Source organism: Falco biarmicus, chromosome 3, assembly GCF_023638135.1.
Source record: "Falco biarmicus isolate bFalBia1 chromosome 3, bFalBia1.pri, whole genome shotgun sequence".
NCBI classification, from domain to species: Eukaryota; Metazoa; Chordata; class Aves; order Falconiformes; family Falconidae; genus Falco; species Falco biarmicus.
Window position 1 is genome coordinate 77,710,034 of NC_079290.1, and position 18,213 is coordinate 77,728,246.

At 40.3% G+C, this 18,213-nt stretch overlaps 1 protein-coding gene across 4 annotated transcripts in view; it reads right to left on the bottom strand.

The window, feature by feature from the left end:
- Positions 1-18,213, bottom strand: part of FHOD3 (formin homology 2 domain containing 3) — a 417,034-nt gene that overhangs the window by 137,891 nt on the left and 260,930 nt on the right. The gene's annotated exons all lie outside the window — the stretch shown is intronic.

Genomic DNA, 18,213 nt, shown 5'->3' on the forward strand with positions numbered 1-18,213 from the left:
TACTTAAGGGAATATTTGGTGTTTTTAATAAAAGGAGATGTAAAAGAGAGGGATTTTTTAATAGACAGGGTTCTACATGCCCAGCTGAGAGGGCTTTTGCTAGGAGAACTTATTCTAGACAAAACCTGCTACAGCCTCAATCTAAGTTATGGATTTAAAGCTAAATAAAAGGTGATACACTGTTGGTCCCAGAAACACGATTTCCAACCTACTGTGATTGAATCAAGCTCCAGAAAAAGAGGTATTTGTAAGTTTACTCTATTTTTCTACTACCTTGTTGTTCAAAAAATCTGTCCGATGATGTATAAGATTTTTAACAAGACAGCTACAGTTACATGGTCATTACTCTCTCCTTTGCCAGATTTTTAAATCTACTTTAGGATGAATACAGGCTATGTATTCATAGCCTGAGATAAGCCATGCTCTAGAAAATCCTTGTCTTTGTCTCACTACATTAAGTTGGTAGGCACTCAGAAACATAACTGCCTGCACACTAAAATGCCTCACCCTGGGGGAAAGGAAAAAACACCCGTATACTGTATTACTAAACTGTTTCAGGGAGATATATATATTTTTTTTTTCCCCTCATTATTAGCTCATTTCCATTCCCTCATTATTTCACATCCTCTCAACACAACTCACCTAAAAGGCAAAGCATCACTATTAATCATTTCATGGATTTCATGCAGAGACAGTGACTGTGTCTAAAAAAGACACAAGTGCAACAGGCATAGACTCAAGCTACTGCATTTGCATTGCCACTCACAGAGTGGCGTACCAGAGCTCACTTCAAGGTCATGAGATAAAATGCAGCTTGCTGCTATAAACACAGAGTTTAGTGTGAACAGTGACCTTGGGTATTTCCCTAGCTTCTCTGGTTTTAGCCACTTGTGCTGAACTGAGCTTAATGCACTGCAATGATACTACTAGCAACGCAAACTTTTCTGTTGTCGAATCTAGAACTTTCATACTTCATGTGTCACTGAATCAGTTACTTTCAGGGCTGACAGCCATGAAACCCCAGTGACAAACCTGAAAAGGTGCCTTAAGATGCCTGGCTAGCCCAGTTTGCAGATGTACTGCTGCAATGATACTCTATAGATACATGGGGTAGTCAAATTAAAGGAAACTGAAATCTGATGACACACCAACAAAGCACTTTCCCATGATTGCACTGGACATTTGTGTATTTGCCTGTCAGGCCAATACCTTGCTGCTTCTGCTCTGTGATGGCATTTCCCTTAGCAATCAAGTTCAATTGTTTAATAGACATATTGAAAGAATTTCCAACAAGTCTCCACCTGTTTTGTAAAGTTACTTTGTAAAATAGGAGTAACCAGATTACTGTAAACAATTCTAGCATTAACATACTTCCCAGACAACCACTTGCATACTACCTACTAATCTGATCAGGACCCTGCTCCTAGAAAAGAAATCTTGGATATTACTTTTGAAGGCTCTTAAAACCTCAAGGCTTGGTGACATGGTGACAATGGGACACATTTACACAAAATTACTCCATGGCAAAATTCCCATATGTTTGCATTTGACAGCAATCAGTGGGGGACACACTGAGTTTATGTCTAGTTTTGCAAATCTCTTTGTCTTCCAGAAAGAAGTTAGAGCAACACCTTTGCTTCAAATTTTGCCTGCTGGCTATGGCAGATGTTGTAAGAAGGAGCTGGTCCCTATGTGCCTTGTACGCTGCAAATACTGTGAAGCCTCAGGGCAGCCCATTACAGTTGCACCAGACCAGGGCTCAAGCCAGCTGAATATTCAGGTGCTGTCTGTAGGTGCCAGCCTCCTGTGCCTAACAGGCTAACAGATGACAATGTAAGGATTAAATGCCACCCAGAAGCAGAACCGGAGAAAAGGCAGGATGAGAAAAGCTATGTTTTGCTTGTCGTTTAACTAGTAGAGTGACATTGTAAGTTCAACCTGTACATTTGCTGGGCTTTTCCAGCTCCTCATAAAATAGCCGATCAGCCCTGAGAAGCGGAGGACTCTGTAGGTGAAGGTACATACATACCATGGCAGCTTTCTGCTGGTAGTCAGCACAGCCACTACTTTTGAGAACTGCATTTAAAACATGCTATTTCCTCCTCAATAGAAAATGGTGTTTGAGATCCCTGAGGGCACTTTTAAGCCTGCACGCTGCTTTGGACACCTCGGGCAAGTACAAAACCAAAATACTGCAGTCCTAGACTAAGCTGCACAATGCCCACACTGGGGACTTGCTAGCTACCTGTGACCCACACAACCTTTGCACACATCTTCCAATGAGGCTTTTTAATACTGCTTTAATAGTGCTTCTTGACAGAAGCAGGCAATCATCAAGCAGTGAAATGCCCCTTAGAAAAGTGAAGTCATCAGCTAGCCAAAGCCTCTCCAAGACATCTGATTACCTGTCACCCCCCGACACAACGACAATGCAAAGTCTGACATACTGACACAAAAATGAACTCTAATTATCCACCATGGCACCAAGAAGTCTCTGAAAGTTCTGTTCCATGGACACTTGCTGCCAAGACCAATGTGAAGCATGGTCTGTTTCCTTACATGGCCTCTAATATGGTGTTCCAGCTGTTAAATTATCCCTCCATTATGACCTGTGGGCCTGACGTGCCTGTAGCAGCTCATGCATGCTGCTGCTGACACGTTAAGTGTCAGGTATCACAAGGGGAAGGGTTTCAACCAAGACCAAGAATGACCATTTCTCAACTTCCAAAATACCAGAGCTATTCAGAAAATTTCCATTTGTGGTTAACTATGATGACTGTCAAAGTGGGAGATCCTCACTTATCTTCATGAGTGAATTATAAAATGCGTTTGCAGAGCATGCCTTTTCAATTATTTAAATAGTAGACAGCTACACTGCAAGAAAAATAACTGTAAATCTCAAAAGTGGGAGGTTGCTTAACAGGAAAAAAAAAAAAAAAAAAGAGTAGAATTCATCGACTTTCTTGCTTTCCTTTGTGAAGTCAGGGGAATTTCTTCCAGTTACTGGTATTGTATTATTCCACATGATGTACCCAGATGGCACAGCAATGGCAGCAATAGAAACAGGTTTCACATTTCATTCACCAGCAGATGAATCACTATTCATTTGAAACACTGTTAAAAACTTCATGAAGGCTTTTAAGGTTGTTTCTGGGACTTACTGGGCTCTCATTTAATATTGAAGACAGGCACAACCACTTTCTGAATCATCTTTACAGTCACAGTTCTGTTAAAATCCATAGGGCAATCACTATTACTTCATGCAGGACTACATGTCAGAGAGCAATAAAAGGGGTAGACATATGTTGTGTTAGCTGAAAAAAAGTCCTGGTATCATTACTTTGCAAACATTGGTTGTTGCAATGAATTCTGAATTTCCATCCTAAATATTACCAGTTAGTTCAAAAAGAAACATAGAATCATAGAATCATTTCAATTGGAAAAGACCTTTGAGGTCATCATATCCAACCGTTAACCCAGAACTGCCAAGTCCACCACTAAACCATGTCCCTAAACACTGCATCAACGTGTTTCTCAAACACCTCCAGGGATGGTGATTCCACTGTCTCCCTGGGCAGCCTGTTCCCATGCTTCACCACCCTTTCAGTGAAGAACTATTTCCTAATAATCAGTCTAAACTTCTCCTGGAATAACCTAAGGCTGTTTCCTCTTCTCCTGTCACTTGCTATCTGGGAGAAGAGACTGACACCCACCTTACTACAACCTCCTTTCAGGTACTTGTAGAGGGTGACAAGGTGCCTCCTGAGGTGCCTCTTTCTGCAGACTAAACCACCCCAGTTCCCTCAGCTGCTCCTCATCAGACTCGTGCTCCAGACCCTTCACCAGCTCCATTGCCAATCTCTGGACACACTCCAGCACCTCTGCGTCCCTCCTGCAGTGAGGGGCCCAAAACTGAACAGAGTATTCGAGGTGCGGCCTCACCAGCGCTGAGTATGGGGGGCAATCACTGCCCTGGTCCTGCTGGCCACACTGTTTCTGAATCAAGCCAGGGTGCTGGTGGCCTTCTTGGCCACCTGGGCACACTGCTGGCCCATGTTCAGCCAACCATCAACCAGCACCCCCAGGTCCTTTCCCACCAGGCAGCTTTGCAGCCGCTCTTCCCCAGGCCTGTAGCACTGTGTGGGGTGGTTGTGACCCAAGTGCAGGACCCAACACTTCTTCTTGCAGAACCTTATGTAATTGGCCTTGGCCCATCAGCCCAGCCTGTCCAGATCCCTCTGCAGAGCCTTCCTGCCTTCAAGAAGATCAACACTCCTGCCCAACTTGGTGTCATCTGCGAACTTACAGAGGATATACTCAATCCCCTTTTTCAGATTGTTGATAAAGATATTAAACAGGACTGGCCCCAACAATGAGCCCTGGGGAACACCATTTGTGACCTGCTGCCAGCTGGCTGTAACTCCATTTGCCAGTCAGCCACATTTTAAACCAGCATAGAGTATAACCATCCAAGCCACGCTTCTCCAGGAGAATGCTGAGGGAGGTAGTGCCAAAGGCTTTAGTAAAGTACAGGCAGACAACATACACAGCCTTTCTCTCATCCACTAGGCGGTTCCACTTATTGTTGAAGGGGATCAGGTTTGTCAGGAATGACCTGCCTTTTATAAACCCATGCTGGCTGGGCTTGATCTCCCCATTGTCCTGCATGATAATGCTCAGGATGATCTGCTCCATAACTTTCCCTAGCACCGATGTCAGGCTGACAGGCCTGTAGTTCCCTGGATCCTCCTTCCTGCCCTTCTTGTAGATGGCTGTCACATTGGCTGACCTCCAGTCAACTGGGAACTCACCCGTTGGCCAGGACTGTTGATAAATGATGGAGAGTGGCTTGGTGAGCTGCTCTGCCAGCTCCCTCAGTACCCTCAGGTAAAAGAGAAAGCTCACTGAAGCAACAAACACATCTCACAAAAGTGATGTTTTAACAGTCCAGAGATTAAATCAGGATTCTTGAACGTCAAAACAATGAAGTACCAAAATGTTTATTAAGTCAGAAAAGAAAGTCATTTTGTGTTTTTGTATCACGTGTGAGCTAATTTATAGAGAGGAAATGATGTTAGCATCTTCTGGCTAAAGATAAGATGTAGCCAACTATGTAAAAGGAAGAAGAAAAATTACAAATCCTTTCCCTGTGACTCGTTTAATGTTATACGGTGGAGTTTGGCAATCCCTTTCTTTTTTATCTCTTTATACTTAGACAATCGGAAATGTGTTACAGACCCAGCCAAAGAGACCACACAACAGGCTGCAAAACTCATGCCTCATGGAAGAGATTGTCCCAGTTGTTAACCACGTGACAGGAAAGGCTTGAGCCTTTACAAGGCACATTGTCAGAAAATTCATTAACTTAAAGACCAAAGAAATATTTGCAAAGTTCAGATTTAAAAATTTAGGATTTTTTTCTTTTTTTTTTTAAGGAAGAAAACCAAAACAAAATTGAGTAACAACCTAATATTTCACTCAGGGCAATGCAGTTGCCTTGGATTTACTCTATCCAAATTTAATGGAGAAGTAGGTATTGGATTTTTAACTAAAGATTCACTATGGCCGAATCCTCATAGGCCATGAGTCCTCAAACTACGGCCCACGGGCTGGATACGGCCCCCCAGGGTCCTCAATCCGCCCCCTGGTATTTACAGAACCCCCCCACCGGGGGTTGGGGGGGGGGGAACCAAGCAGCCGCAGATGGCTGCCTGCCACTGCATCCGCACGCCGGCCCCCTGGTTAAACAGTTTGAGGACCCCTGTCATAGGCCATATTCATTCTGTTGATACAACACAGCCTGGCAGAGCTGCAGCTAAGGAAGCATGCAGTGCAACCAGCGTCCAGCCTGCTGGTGAGAGATGCACAGGAAAGCCAAACCCCTTCTTTCTTGTGGGGTGCAAATAAACCCCAAACTTCAGATCTCGTGCTCCAGGAAGAGCCTGCTGGCATTCTGCCAGCACCTGCAATGCAGCTCAGTCTCATGTTTCACAAGGGGATTAAACCACCTCCTCTTCACAAAAGGAGGAAAGACCTTTCTGGAATGGAAGATTTTTTCTACATATATATTTTTAAATAAAACATGTAATCTATATTGTATATAATTAATAACATTATTTATAATATGTAACAAATATATAAAGTATACAGCGATATATTATAATATTAAATATAGTATTACATTATTTTCTTTTGCAGTAAGCAAGGAAAAGAAAACATTAATATTGAGCTTGAAAGAATGTTAGAATAATTTAAGTTGGAATGGACCTAATATCACTTTCCTTCTTACCTTATGTGAAGAAACCCAGTTCCCTCTTCCTCACATACCATGTGCTCTACCCACCTAACCACAGTGGTGAACCCCTGCTGGACTCACTCCAGTACATAAATATCTGTCTCACACTGAGGAGCCCAAAACAGGACCCCTGAACTCTTGATGCAGTCTTATCAGCACCAAATGGGGAAAGACATTTCCTCCAACTTGGTGGCTACAGTCTCGCCAACCTAGCCCCAGATGGATCTGGCCTTCTTTCACACAAGGGCACACTACCAACTGGTGTTCAAAATCATCTTCTCTTATTCAGAATGAGTATACAGAATTAAATGGTGTGATGCTAAAATAAACATCTGTAATTTTCACTGATTTTTAAGAAGAGTTACCAGAACTCGGTACACTTAAAAGGTAATTTTCAAGGAAGAATCACAGGCAAATGAAGAGGCAGAAAAGAAACACATACAAAAAGTGCCAGTTAAAATCTGCCATGAGAAAATTTACTCCTAACAGCATTCACCTTGAACTTGCAACGTTACTGCCAAGGCCATAACAAGTAAGTACAGGACCTGTTCACTTTACCTATCAAAGTTAGATGTGCACAAACAAAAAAGCATTGAGATTCCTCTAGGACTTCTTACAACATTACATGTTCCATATATTTCTGTATCTTTTGTTCCCATCCTGTCTCTCTTGTCCAGACAGGGTAGTCAGACCGAAACACAGATTTGGCTTACATGTGTCTGGATGAATCTCACATGATGGGCAAGGATAAAATTGGGGGAAAAAACCCCAAAACCCCAAAGCTGTATAGAGGAGCAGTGATGAAAAATATCTTCTAACATTTCCAACCTATAATTTGGGATTCAACTAGAGTTTGTATCCAGCTCTTTGGTTTCCTGTTATATTTGTTGTTGCTAATAGTTCCAAAGTTCCTTCAGCACCTGGTAAAGCTACAGATATAGATATATATATACACATACCCACACACTTCCACATATACAGAGACTAGTACATATATTAGAATAACACATGTACTGGAATAAATTTTTGTTTTCTCTATCTACTTGTTTAATACCAGCTTACTATTTTACTGTTGGTTTACATGGTTGTGTTTCAACTTCAGCATTACTGGATATGGACAATGAGAGCTGTTTTTTATGAAAGAAGGTTTGTCTCTTAACAACTGCACAACACAATCTTATCTTACTAGTGCTCTGGCATAAGGTGTCTGTAATTTGTGGCAGTTTCCAGAACCATGACAATTTCTTTGTTTCCTTTCTTCCCCTGGAAGATAAAAATTCACCTGGAACGTGTCTGCCCTTGTTCTCAGAGAAATATCTAATCTTGAAATCAGATTGAAATCAGAAGTCTAATATTGAAAGCAGATGATGATAAGAAAGGACTACTGGATAATCTTATGTTGGCATCCCTTTGGATAGCACAGCTTCCATAAAAAATTAAGGTATTTACAGCCCTTAAAACAGTATGTAGACAAAGCAGAAGGAGGCTCTTATTTCTCAGCCAGGTAGTTAGTGCCAGGTATGTGCATGCATGAAATACAAAAGCTTTTTGCCAAGGTTTAATATCTGTAGCCAGTCTTTTAGAAACATATTTTACTGACACATAAAACATTCCAGTATTTTCTGATAAATACTTATTTTCTTGAACCTGTGGAACAATTTCAGTATTTCACAAGCTATTCAACTGTATTTATGTAACAAGGATGTCTCTACTGCAGCCAGCATCTTCCTGTGCCTTTCCTACATCTGCACGGCAAAGCCACCCAAGAACTCCAGCACTGGGTGTACAAGCAGGGAGACCCACCTCTGATATGATGACTAAAGACAAGCTATCTCAGAACTATGCAGGTCTGTCTGTACATAGGAGAGAACATTAACATCTACAGCAAGAGCAAATAGCTTTGTAAATGTGTTGCACAGAGCGCTTACGTAACCCAGACAAAAAAATACCAGCATGGGGGTGTCAAAAAAGCAAGGGGAAAGACATTAGGGGGCAAAACATCTGGAAACCCCTATTACCAGGATTTGCAAATGCTTTACAGAACATAGAAACAAACCAAGTTCGTTCTATTCTCTGGCTGTCTTCTCCAAAACTGACATTTGAGGTCAATTACTTCATTCCACAAAAGGGTGACAATTATTCAGGATCTAGTTCCTTTCTGTTCATAGCTCCTGAATGTAAGAATGATCAGAAAAATGAGATTCTTCTGTTTCACCCAAGCCAAATGTTTCTAGTCAGCTTAAATTTTGATCTAAACTTTAAGGCAGACTCTTTTAAGCAGAAAGATGAAAATTTTAGAAGTCTGAATAACCTAAAGAACACCCAAAAGCTTCTCAAATGATTGTAATCACTGTTCTGTAGAAGGGAGAAAGTTTATATGTGCTGGGGCCTTAAAAGCTGCTTTCTAGGCTGCAGTGAAGACACGCCGATTCCTCCACTTTCTTATCAGAGAAGCAACAACTGCCCAAGTCATGGTGCATAGGGCATGTGGAGGTATCACAAAGCTGAGATGCATGGAAAGCAGCAGTTAAATACAGTATGCATAAAATATGTGAATAACCCCACTCTCGGTACTATTGTGTACACCTGGGCATTTTATATCATTAGGGATGTAAATATTAAACAAGCTATGTTTCTGTGGGCTGGTATACCAGTAGAACAAGAAAGAACATGTGTGATGCCATCTCTATATTTTAAGCATTGGGATTTTTATTAGTTGGATTACATTAAAATAATGCTAGACTCCATTTTAATATTCAGCCATTTTTATTCAAATCTTCAAATAGGGATGCTTAAATAAGTTAAATTAAATGTTATCAAGTGCTTTTGCAGGCTCAGGACTGAAGGCATGGACATTGCAGAAAGAAGAGTTAGACTGAGATGAAATACCTGATAAGCTTAGATGCAAGATGCTAAAATATTCTCAGTTAATCCACAGCCTTTTAATTCTCAATGTTCCTTCAAGCTTTTCTCTCTGCAAAGCATGCAGTGATAGGAACAGCAGAGAAATGCATGCATTTACTATTCTTAAAATGAAGTTTCTCAGAACTTTGTAAATGTACTGGGTAATGATTATACAGTCTGCATACAGTTACATATGTGGTGTGTATCTGTCGTTTATCTGTGGTGAGATTTCTGACATGAAGAGAAAGAAGGCCATTAAAAAGAAATTAATCTGGCTTACCAACAAAACACAGGGATAAGCAAGTAGTGATTAGTGACTGGTCAACAGGAAAAAAAAGAAGGCTCATGCCTGGAAATGATTATTTACATCATCAGTCATGGTCCAGAAGCGGAAGGAGGAAAAATGAAAAAAATCTGTACACAGAAGCAGGCAATTCATATAACAAATAAAAGCCTATTATAGGCCAAAGCAGCTCTTAGATTAATACAAGCAGTTCTGGTGGGAGCTTTAAAAGAATATATTGGGGGTACAAATCAGCCCTGTATTAAGCCATTTGTAATGAACTAACGATGTAGCTGCATTTCTCATGCAGCAATCACCACATCAATCAGATATTGTTTCAAAAACTAAGCACTGCACAGTCTGGAATGAGACAAGAGATGTTACAGGGTTTTTTGGGCGTTCCCCTCTCTCCCTTTTGGTATATCAATGACAATCTTCTTGTGAGGTGGGGAAGTGAGTTTCTTATCCCATGAAATAGTCTAAAATCACATTTTTCTTTGTTTTAAAACAGGATGAATGGAAGACCATTCACAGCTTTGCAGAACAGAACAAAAAGTGAGAGCAGTCTTGTCTTGCTTTCCTCCCCTACAACCAGACCAATCCCCCTGGCTTCTCCCTTAAGAACTGTTCATTGTGTGAAAATTACATATAATTATTAATTCACAAAGGAGGACAGGATAGCACCTGGAGATTATAGGACATTAAAAGATCAAACTTCTTTAGTCTCGGGTGACCCTTGAGACTGTGTCATTGCACCCTTGTCAAGGGCCACAACCACACCTATTAGGTATTCCCTTCCCCAGTTTTGATCACTTTTCTCTTTTGCTCTTTCAGAAATTGATGAAACAGAATGGTTCAGTTTCAATTAAATGTTTAGCTTTTTCCCTTGCAAAACACAGACCAAAAATATTTCACTGGAAATTTGCCATCAGCCTGTGTCCAGAACAGGAATTATGCTTCACTTGTAAAGATTTACACTGAGATTTCCTTTTTTTTTTCCTCTTTTCAAATTGTGCAGTTTCATTGTATTCAACCTGTTGATGCTTTTATTAACCCGTCCTGAATATCTAGGTATCTTCTAGGACTCCATCCAAATGAACACCAACAGTACATCCAGACCTGCCTCCTGGGTCTGGGTAAAGATTATGGTTATGTTATCTTAGACAAGGTATAAAACACTTAGTTTGAGAGAAACTTCAGTAACATGAGAAGCAATTTCTGCTAACTCATGCTAGCATGTAATGTGCTATTAAACTAGCTTTTGATAAGGAAGATACCTTCTTTTTTCTTCTACAAACACGCACCTTGAATTTTTTTATACATAGCCAGGGTTTTCTAGCATTTTCATGTAATGGATCACAGAGAAAGATTGCCTCATAAAGTCTGTTCCTTTCATTAGATAACGTAACCTTGGTTGGGTACATGCTAAACTGACCGTATGCAAAAACAATCAAAATACCATGACGTGTACAGTGTCATTCTAATGCAACTTAGCATCTGGAAACTGTCTGACTAGGCAATTTTTTGGTAGTTACTGCAAATGTATGACCCTAAGGTCTACGGGTCAAAGTAGTTTAAAAGTCTGTCCCACTGTTTAAACAAGACGGGTCTTTAGGAACTAGTCATGTGTCTACCAAATAAAATGTGTATTTCTGATGAGCAGAATGAATGAAAAATAAACTTGTCTCTCTTGAACACTACCCTGATGATCTGCTCAGCAACAGTTGTAAACAGTGGTATTTCATGTTTTGGTAATAGGAAGATAAGTAGATAATAAGCAACAAGATATGAAAACACAGGGAATTAGAATTCCACATAATAGATGAATTTGCAAACAAAACTTGATTACAAGAACGGTGTGTGTGTGCCTACATAGGAGAAATATGACTAAGGCCATTTGGCACCATTTTTTTTTTTTCCTTCTCACAATGATAGAAGAGTTGTATGCTGTTCCTTCCCACCAGCCTTCTGCACTGATGTATGATGTTAGCCTTGAACTATGCTGTCCTCAACAGATGGTCATTATGCTTTCCTCTGGCAACAGGAAAGGTTTGAGAGAATGGCAGTTTCAGCAACTTCTTTTCTTTGGGCAGGGCCAAGCTGATATTTCCTTAGCTGAGTTCCAAAAAACTGGGAGAGGAAAAGTTTTTGTGAACTTGATTGCAGACAGGACTTTATCTTCACTCCCCTCTCCAAAATCCCCTTCATATCACACTGTTTTAGCTTTTGTTATGCAGCTGAGTGACATCTTGGCTTGTGAGGGCACCCAATATAACACAATGTCACTGTACTCAAGACAAAAGGCAATTGGTTTTAAAGAGAGAAGGGATTAGATAACCTGTTACTAAGGTAAATTACTGATGTGTTACTTCATACAAAGCGTTTAAGGATCAATCGAGTCATGCAATAGTCCTATGAAGCGTGCCGTGATTCATCACATTTTACATATGGGAAAGCTGAAGTAATGTGAACTTAAAAGGCAAATAGAAGATGTAACATTGCATCTTATTTCCTTTCTTTAAGCCTTCAAGCAAGTATTTGGCTAACTCGTGTTTTCAGAAACATTTTAAATTCTAACTACAGGCTTTAAATGTAAGAATAAATCACTATTATATAATTTCCATGAGTGATTAGAAACTACGTAGAAGGAAGTCCACTTGCTCCACATCAATTTTCTATACCAAACCACTTTCTTCTAAGACCCACCTCCTATCACAGCTGGACCTCTGATTTATAGAGGCTGCCTGTAGGTGATGCAAAAAAGAACTTCCTCATGACACCGGCAAAGAGAGGTTCACAAATTTCAGACTTGTAGTATGTTTGATATAGGAACTATGTACAAAGCAGCATCTCAAAACTTCAGCATCTTCATGAAGTTAGTTTTCCTCCTGGCCAATGCACAGAACTGCTCAGGTGGAGCTCAGAGGTGACCCTGTCCCTGCCTGTGAAATTTATCACCAACAAAACGTGTGGCTCTGCTGAATTACGGCCAAAACCAAAGGAAAACAGAGAAATAAAGTAACTATCAGAATACCTTCTCTCAGAACCTCTTTACAAACTTAAACCCAATGAAACCCATGACAGTCATGAGGAACACTTCATTTTCACCCGTTTCCTTTGACAGCTGTGCTGTCCCTCCAACTGTCACCTTGTAGACTAACTCTTCCCTCTAACTATGGGATCTGGTCACTGCATTCACTCACATTTGACAGTAATTGAGCTACATTCCTACTCAAATTAAAAACTCTATTACAAAAGAACCCAAGTCAGCATTCTCATAAAAGAAAAGGAAATTTCCAGCCATTCTGAAAAGCAGCCAGCTAGAAAATTTGCCCTCATGTAGCCTTCCACCAGCCACACTGTAGGTTGCCAGTTATACCAAAGACAGGTGTGGGACACACAGCAGGACTGATGGTACCAAGAGATGTGGGATGTGAAGGAAAAAGCAAGGAAAAAGGAGAACAATGATAACAAATTGCTTCATTAGTTGTACTGCTCATGATAGCAATAACTTGCTAGAGTTAGTGGCCTTGGCAATGTCCTGTTTAAATAATATCAAGGTTGAGTTCAAGTGCCTTAGGGGAAAAAAAACAACTATTTGAGTCTGCAAGTACAGTGGAAAACTATTCTATTATTATTATGTGGTTTTATGCACGTGAAATTTGTTCTTTCAACAGTTCCATTAAAAAGTACTCATATTAAATACCAAAAACTGTGGCTGGGTTTAAATAACTTCATCTGAAAACCCCTGTAAGTTTAATCATATGGTTGGCAGTCCTTTCCTGACACTGTACAATCTTATAGACAACATTTCAACAGCAAGGACTCCCAGTCAAAACAACCTATGTATTAAATGTGTGGAAATAATTGAACCTAGTATGTTAACAAAGAGTCCAAACTATGATATATTACCTACTGCAACATCTTTCTTAAGAAAATAATTGTTAACAGGTTATCCTTTTTAGGCACCCTAAAATGCAACATACTAGTGGTTCAAACTACTGAAATAATAAAACTGTTGAAAGTATCATACATAAAACCATGGAACAAACCCACCACAAACTCCTCTTGAAAGAGTAACTAATACAGTAAAACCAGAGAAAGGAGACGTGTATATATATGTATTCCACCTGTTACCGGAAAGGTAAGAGTACTAGCATTTCACTGTACGTATAGATTGAAGATTTTTCTTTATTCCCAAACTTCTGAGTATTACCAGGCACAAAAAGGAACTCAGAAGCAGTGGTTTGACTGCAAAACCAGACCCATTTATTTACCTTTGGACAAGTTGCCAAATAAAGTTAATGAATAAAGCTGCTTTCTGAGGAACATGTAAACACAACAGAAACAGTCACATTTCTCCTGCAATCATCTATTTGTCACAGCTTTCCCAAGTCTGGAAAAGGTGGTTTTCCTCAAATCCAGTTCACATCATCACTATAGTCCAGATGCTTTTTTCTAAATCCACAGGACTCTATGATGAAAACAAAAATGTAACTGAGCTCAGACACATTCCCAGCTTCCCATATGTTGGGTTTCTGAATGGAGTGGCAGACTCTTCCACGCAGCTAGCATTCAGGAACCTGATTTATGGGGGCACAAGCTACTGTGTATCAGCTAAGGTACTGCTTAATTACACAGCCTTAGCAATTTCACACTATTCTAACACCATCCTTCATTGAAAGAGGGCACAGACGGAGACATTTTAAATTTTGTTTTTTGTAAATGCTACCAGGTATGCAACCTCTGCATACAGATGGGGAATGGCAAGATTGTATGTTATTACGGTAGGCAACAGTACCTTCATAACACAGTGATAACTATTTTGTAAGAGATGCGAAGTTCAGTGTTCAAGATGATAACGTAATTCCTCTGTCTCAAGCTACTTCCTTCCTCTGACTTGTACCAATCACAGTCGACACATCCACCATCACTTTCACAGCAAATCAAACAAACATACAAACTGAAAAGATGTATGCTTGGTTCTGAATCACAGAAAGGAGGAAGAAGTGCAAAGAGACCCCTCAGACGCCTGCTTGGATAATGAAGATGGAAGTGTTTCTATACAGCATTCCTCCTGGTAACGTGGCAAAGGCTTCCCAAGCGCAAGTTGGGGTTAACTCGAATCACACTATGTCTACTTGCATTCCAAAGGTTTGCAGGTTAAATAATCTAAACTTCAGCTTTGTAACATTCTTGAGAGAACTCTAATATTCAGATTTATCACCATGTACAGATCCCAACTGTAGTTTAACTAAAAGCAAATTTCTCTGTCACAATTAATGAAAAAGATCTGGCTTGTACAGTTTTCTTCAAAGCATAAGGCATAGATACCACAACAGCAGAAAAAGGAGGAGGAACTTTGGGTAATTCACAGAAGGGCTGAGGTTGGAAGGGACCTCTCTGGAGGTCATCTTGCCCAACTCCCTGCAAAGCAACCTACAGCTAGTTGTCTAGGACTGTGTCTAAATGATTAAATGTGACTAAATAATAACAGCCTCATCAAGAACATTAATAAAAAAAATGCAGACCCCCGGATTCTCTTCGATTTTCAAAGCTTGTCACCTGCAACTTATTTTCTGTCTCCCCCTTCACAAACCCATACCACCCCCCAAACACACATATACTGAAAGGGATGTGAGGGTGCAAAAAGATCTGTAACACTTGTTATTTTCACCAGATCACAGTGATTACCTAATTTCAGTATAACAGAATGGTCCTACATAAGTTCAGATTCAGATGCCCATACAGATGTCCAAAACATACTTTTCAGTTCACAAATCACCTGAAGACAAGACATTTTATGCAATGAGATTCTAGTAGTTCTCTGCAGACCAGGGGGTCTGGGATTACAGTAAACATCTGTGATACTGTAGTTTAAGTGACTTAACTTTCCCAAGCACTTCAGAGAATACTGGATGGCTTGCTAATGAACCTCCTGTAACTTACAGAATTTGTTTCAGTACCTCAGCAGTGCCACTGTGACAGCAATCCTTAGTTTTGGTCTAGTTTGACAGCAGATCAAAAGGGTTAGAAACATGTTTTCTATACAGCAGAATCTGAACATGGCTATGAAAAATATTCAAGGCTTGGAAGCTCATTTTCCAAACTGACAGATCCAGCAGGGCTTCTGAACTCACATGTCTGTGCATGTAGAAGTCTCCCTACAGCCTACTTTCCTGGAAATCTGGATGTGCAAGCTCAAAGACAAGCCTGGATTAGGTTCTTTATCTCCCAAGTGAGACAATGGAGTCCCAGAAGTACCACAGAGTATCCTCCTAGCTCACCCGAAACGTGATCAATCTTGCCACAAGTCTAAAAATATCAAACAGCAATGTGTAAGATAACTGAAATCAAATATATGCCTACATATTCCTAGGAGGCTGTAGCTACCAAGCTATAGGTAGGTTTGCAGCAATGATGGTGAGGACAGGGGAGCAGAGCCCAGACTTCTCTTCATTTGACTCTTCTCAGTGCCCTACTTTGAACCTGAGGACTAAACACCTTTGACCAAGCCACTGCCGTTAGATGTGCCTTTACTGTGTTATTATTGAATATGCATTTCAGTTTCATTATTGCCAGAATGAAACATATTTGAGATGTAGGATTTCAGAATTATTCAGCATCTGGGACTTGTATAGTTTGTAGCCAAGTAATTGCCACAGTCGCTCAAAGAGCTTAACCCACAGAAGCATGAGATCATAATCAGCAGTGATTTGACTTGCATCATAGATCAATTCTGGGCTGTTGTTTCAGTTCTTTGGGAGCAGTACAGATAGAAAGAGGGAGAGAGAAAAGAAAAACAAACCAAACCAAACCCCAAGTCTTTCTTTTTCCTGAAGTAACCACAACAGATTACTTCCACTTTCTTCTGAAGTCAAGAGTAACTTCAGGCAAAAGCGGTAAATACAGTGATGCCCTAACAAGGGGCAGCAGTTCACCAAAGCAGTAAAATAAACTACTGCAAAACATGATCCTTTGGATCCCAGAACACTATACTGAAATGCACTGCGGTAGCTGTGTGACGTCTGACGTGAATAGATCCTATGCATTTAGCCAAAAGTAAATGAAACTGAGATTTGATCCTTTCAACTCTGAAAAGTTTTTGAAGGGGTGACTTTATTGAGAGTACTATAATCACACTGAACTCTTACTTTTGGTGTTATTTTGCCTGTTTAGAAATTTAGAAATACTTTAGGAAATGTTTCATGGTAGGCTTTCACATCACTTGACACGGAACATTTACTTAAACATCTAAAGAGTTCCATAAAGTATCATGGAGCAACTCTGTGAAGGGCATTAAAGGTAGCACCACAGTGATCATGGAAATGATAGGAAAAAAGTTGTGGGTGTGGGTTTTTTTTTTTTAATTTTCCAAGGTACTGCATACACACATTTCCTGTCATGAAAGTAAAATGTCTCACAATATCTGAAAGAATATTTTAGGTGTCCGTATATGGATTCAGTTGTACAGTTCTTGACTGAATAATTCTAACAACAATAAATTTTCTCAACGCGTTAGAGCAAATTAAGAGTCTTGATAGCCAGTCACCTGCTTTAACTATGAAAATAAGATCACAGTATCTGGAAGAGACTGGATTTCATTCTTGCTGCCAGAGATGTCTCTGTACTGCCACTGGGTTATAAAGCAGATCTGCCTACATGCATAATGCCAAACTAAAAATCTTCGCAAACTGAAAGTCCTACTATTTCTTCCTGTTACTGAGTCATGTTTTTTTCTAACCCATATACCTGCACTACAGTTCATAGGAGGACCAGTGCTGCTCTAGTTCAGCATAACCAACTATAACTTGTGCTCTTAAATTGCCTCCTTAATTGCAGCCCTGAATATTTCCTTAGAGCTCTTAGAAAGCCTCTGGCTATTACCAGAACCTTTTGTATCCACCTGTTTAGGATGGGAAGGTAAAGACTAAAAGGCAATTTAAAGTCTGGAGATGAGCAAAATTAATCAAGTAACAAAGTAAAGGCAATAGGTTGCTATAGTTTCACAAAGACTTGACATTTGCAGCCCCAAAGCAAATTAGTGTTCTGGTCCCCCTAGAAAAGAAAACGCGTAAATCTACTACTTTTAAAAATGGAGGCAGACAGCAGCTGAGGCTTAACTATTTTCTAACGCATCTTCCCCAGCCACAGGAGTGGGACCAGGTTGTGCTTACCAGGCTCTTTGAAATCCGTGTTCTGGAAGTGTTCCTCAGCAAGCTGCTGAGCAATTTCCCCCCTGGCACCTTGCACTACTGCGGAACAGAACATAACTACGAGACAATTAATGCCATCACTCAGATTAAGCTAGGTGCATTTAAAAATATATGGGTCCAAAGAGTATAACTCCAGAGTACATAAAAATCCCCAAACTGACGATGTATTTCATCAGATGTGCAGAGAGATTGATAGCTGCATCAGACTACAAATATCTGATGCTGAAGGGTAACAGCTGCATAATGGAGGACAGCACGTCTCAGCTCACACCCATGACCTGTGCTAGGTATTAGATGGAACAGCTGTTTTAAAGCACACAGTCCTGCTCAACATCATGTTCTCCCAGTAGGTTTTGCTCGTCCTGTGCACAGCCTATTTATTCATATATGTGTATGTCTGCTAGGTGGTGCTGTGGGATGGCTTTTCCAAGGCAGAAAAGGCAGCTTGCTTTTTGTTCCCCTCACTGACATTTTTTTCCTTCTACTAGAGAACAGCAGCTGCAGTGTTTTCTGTG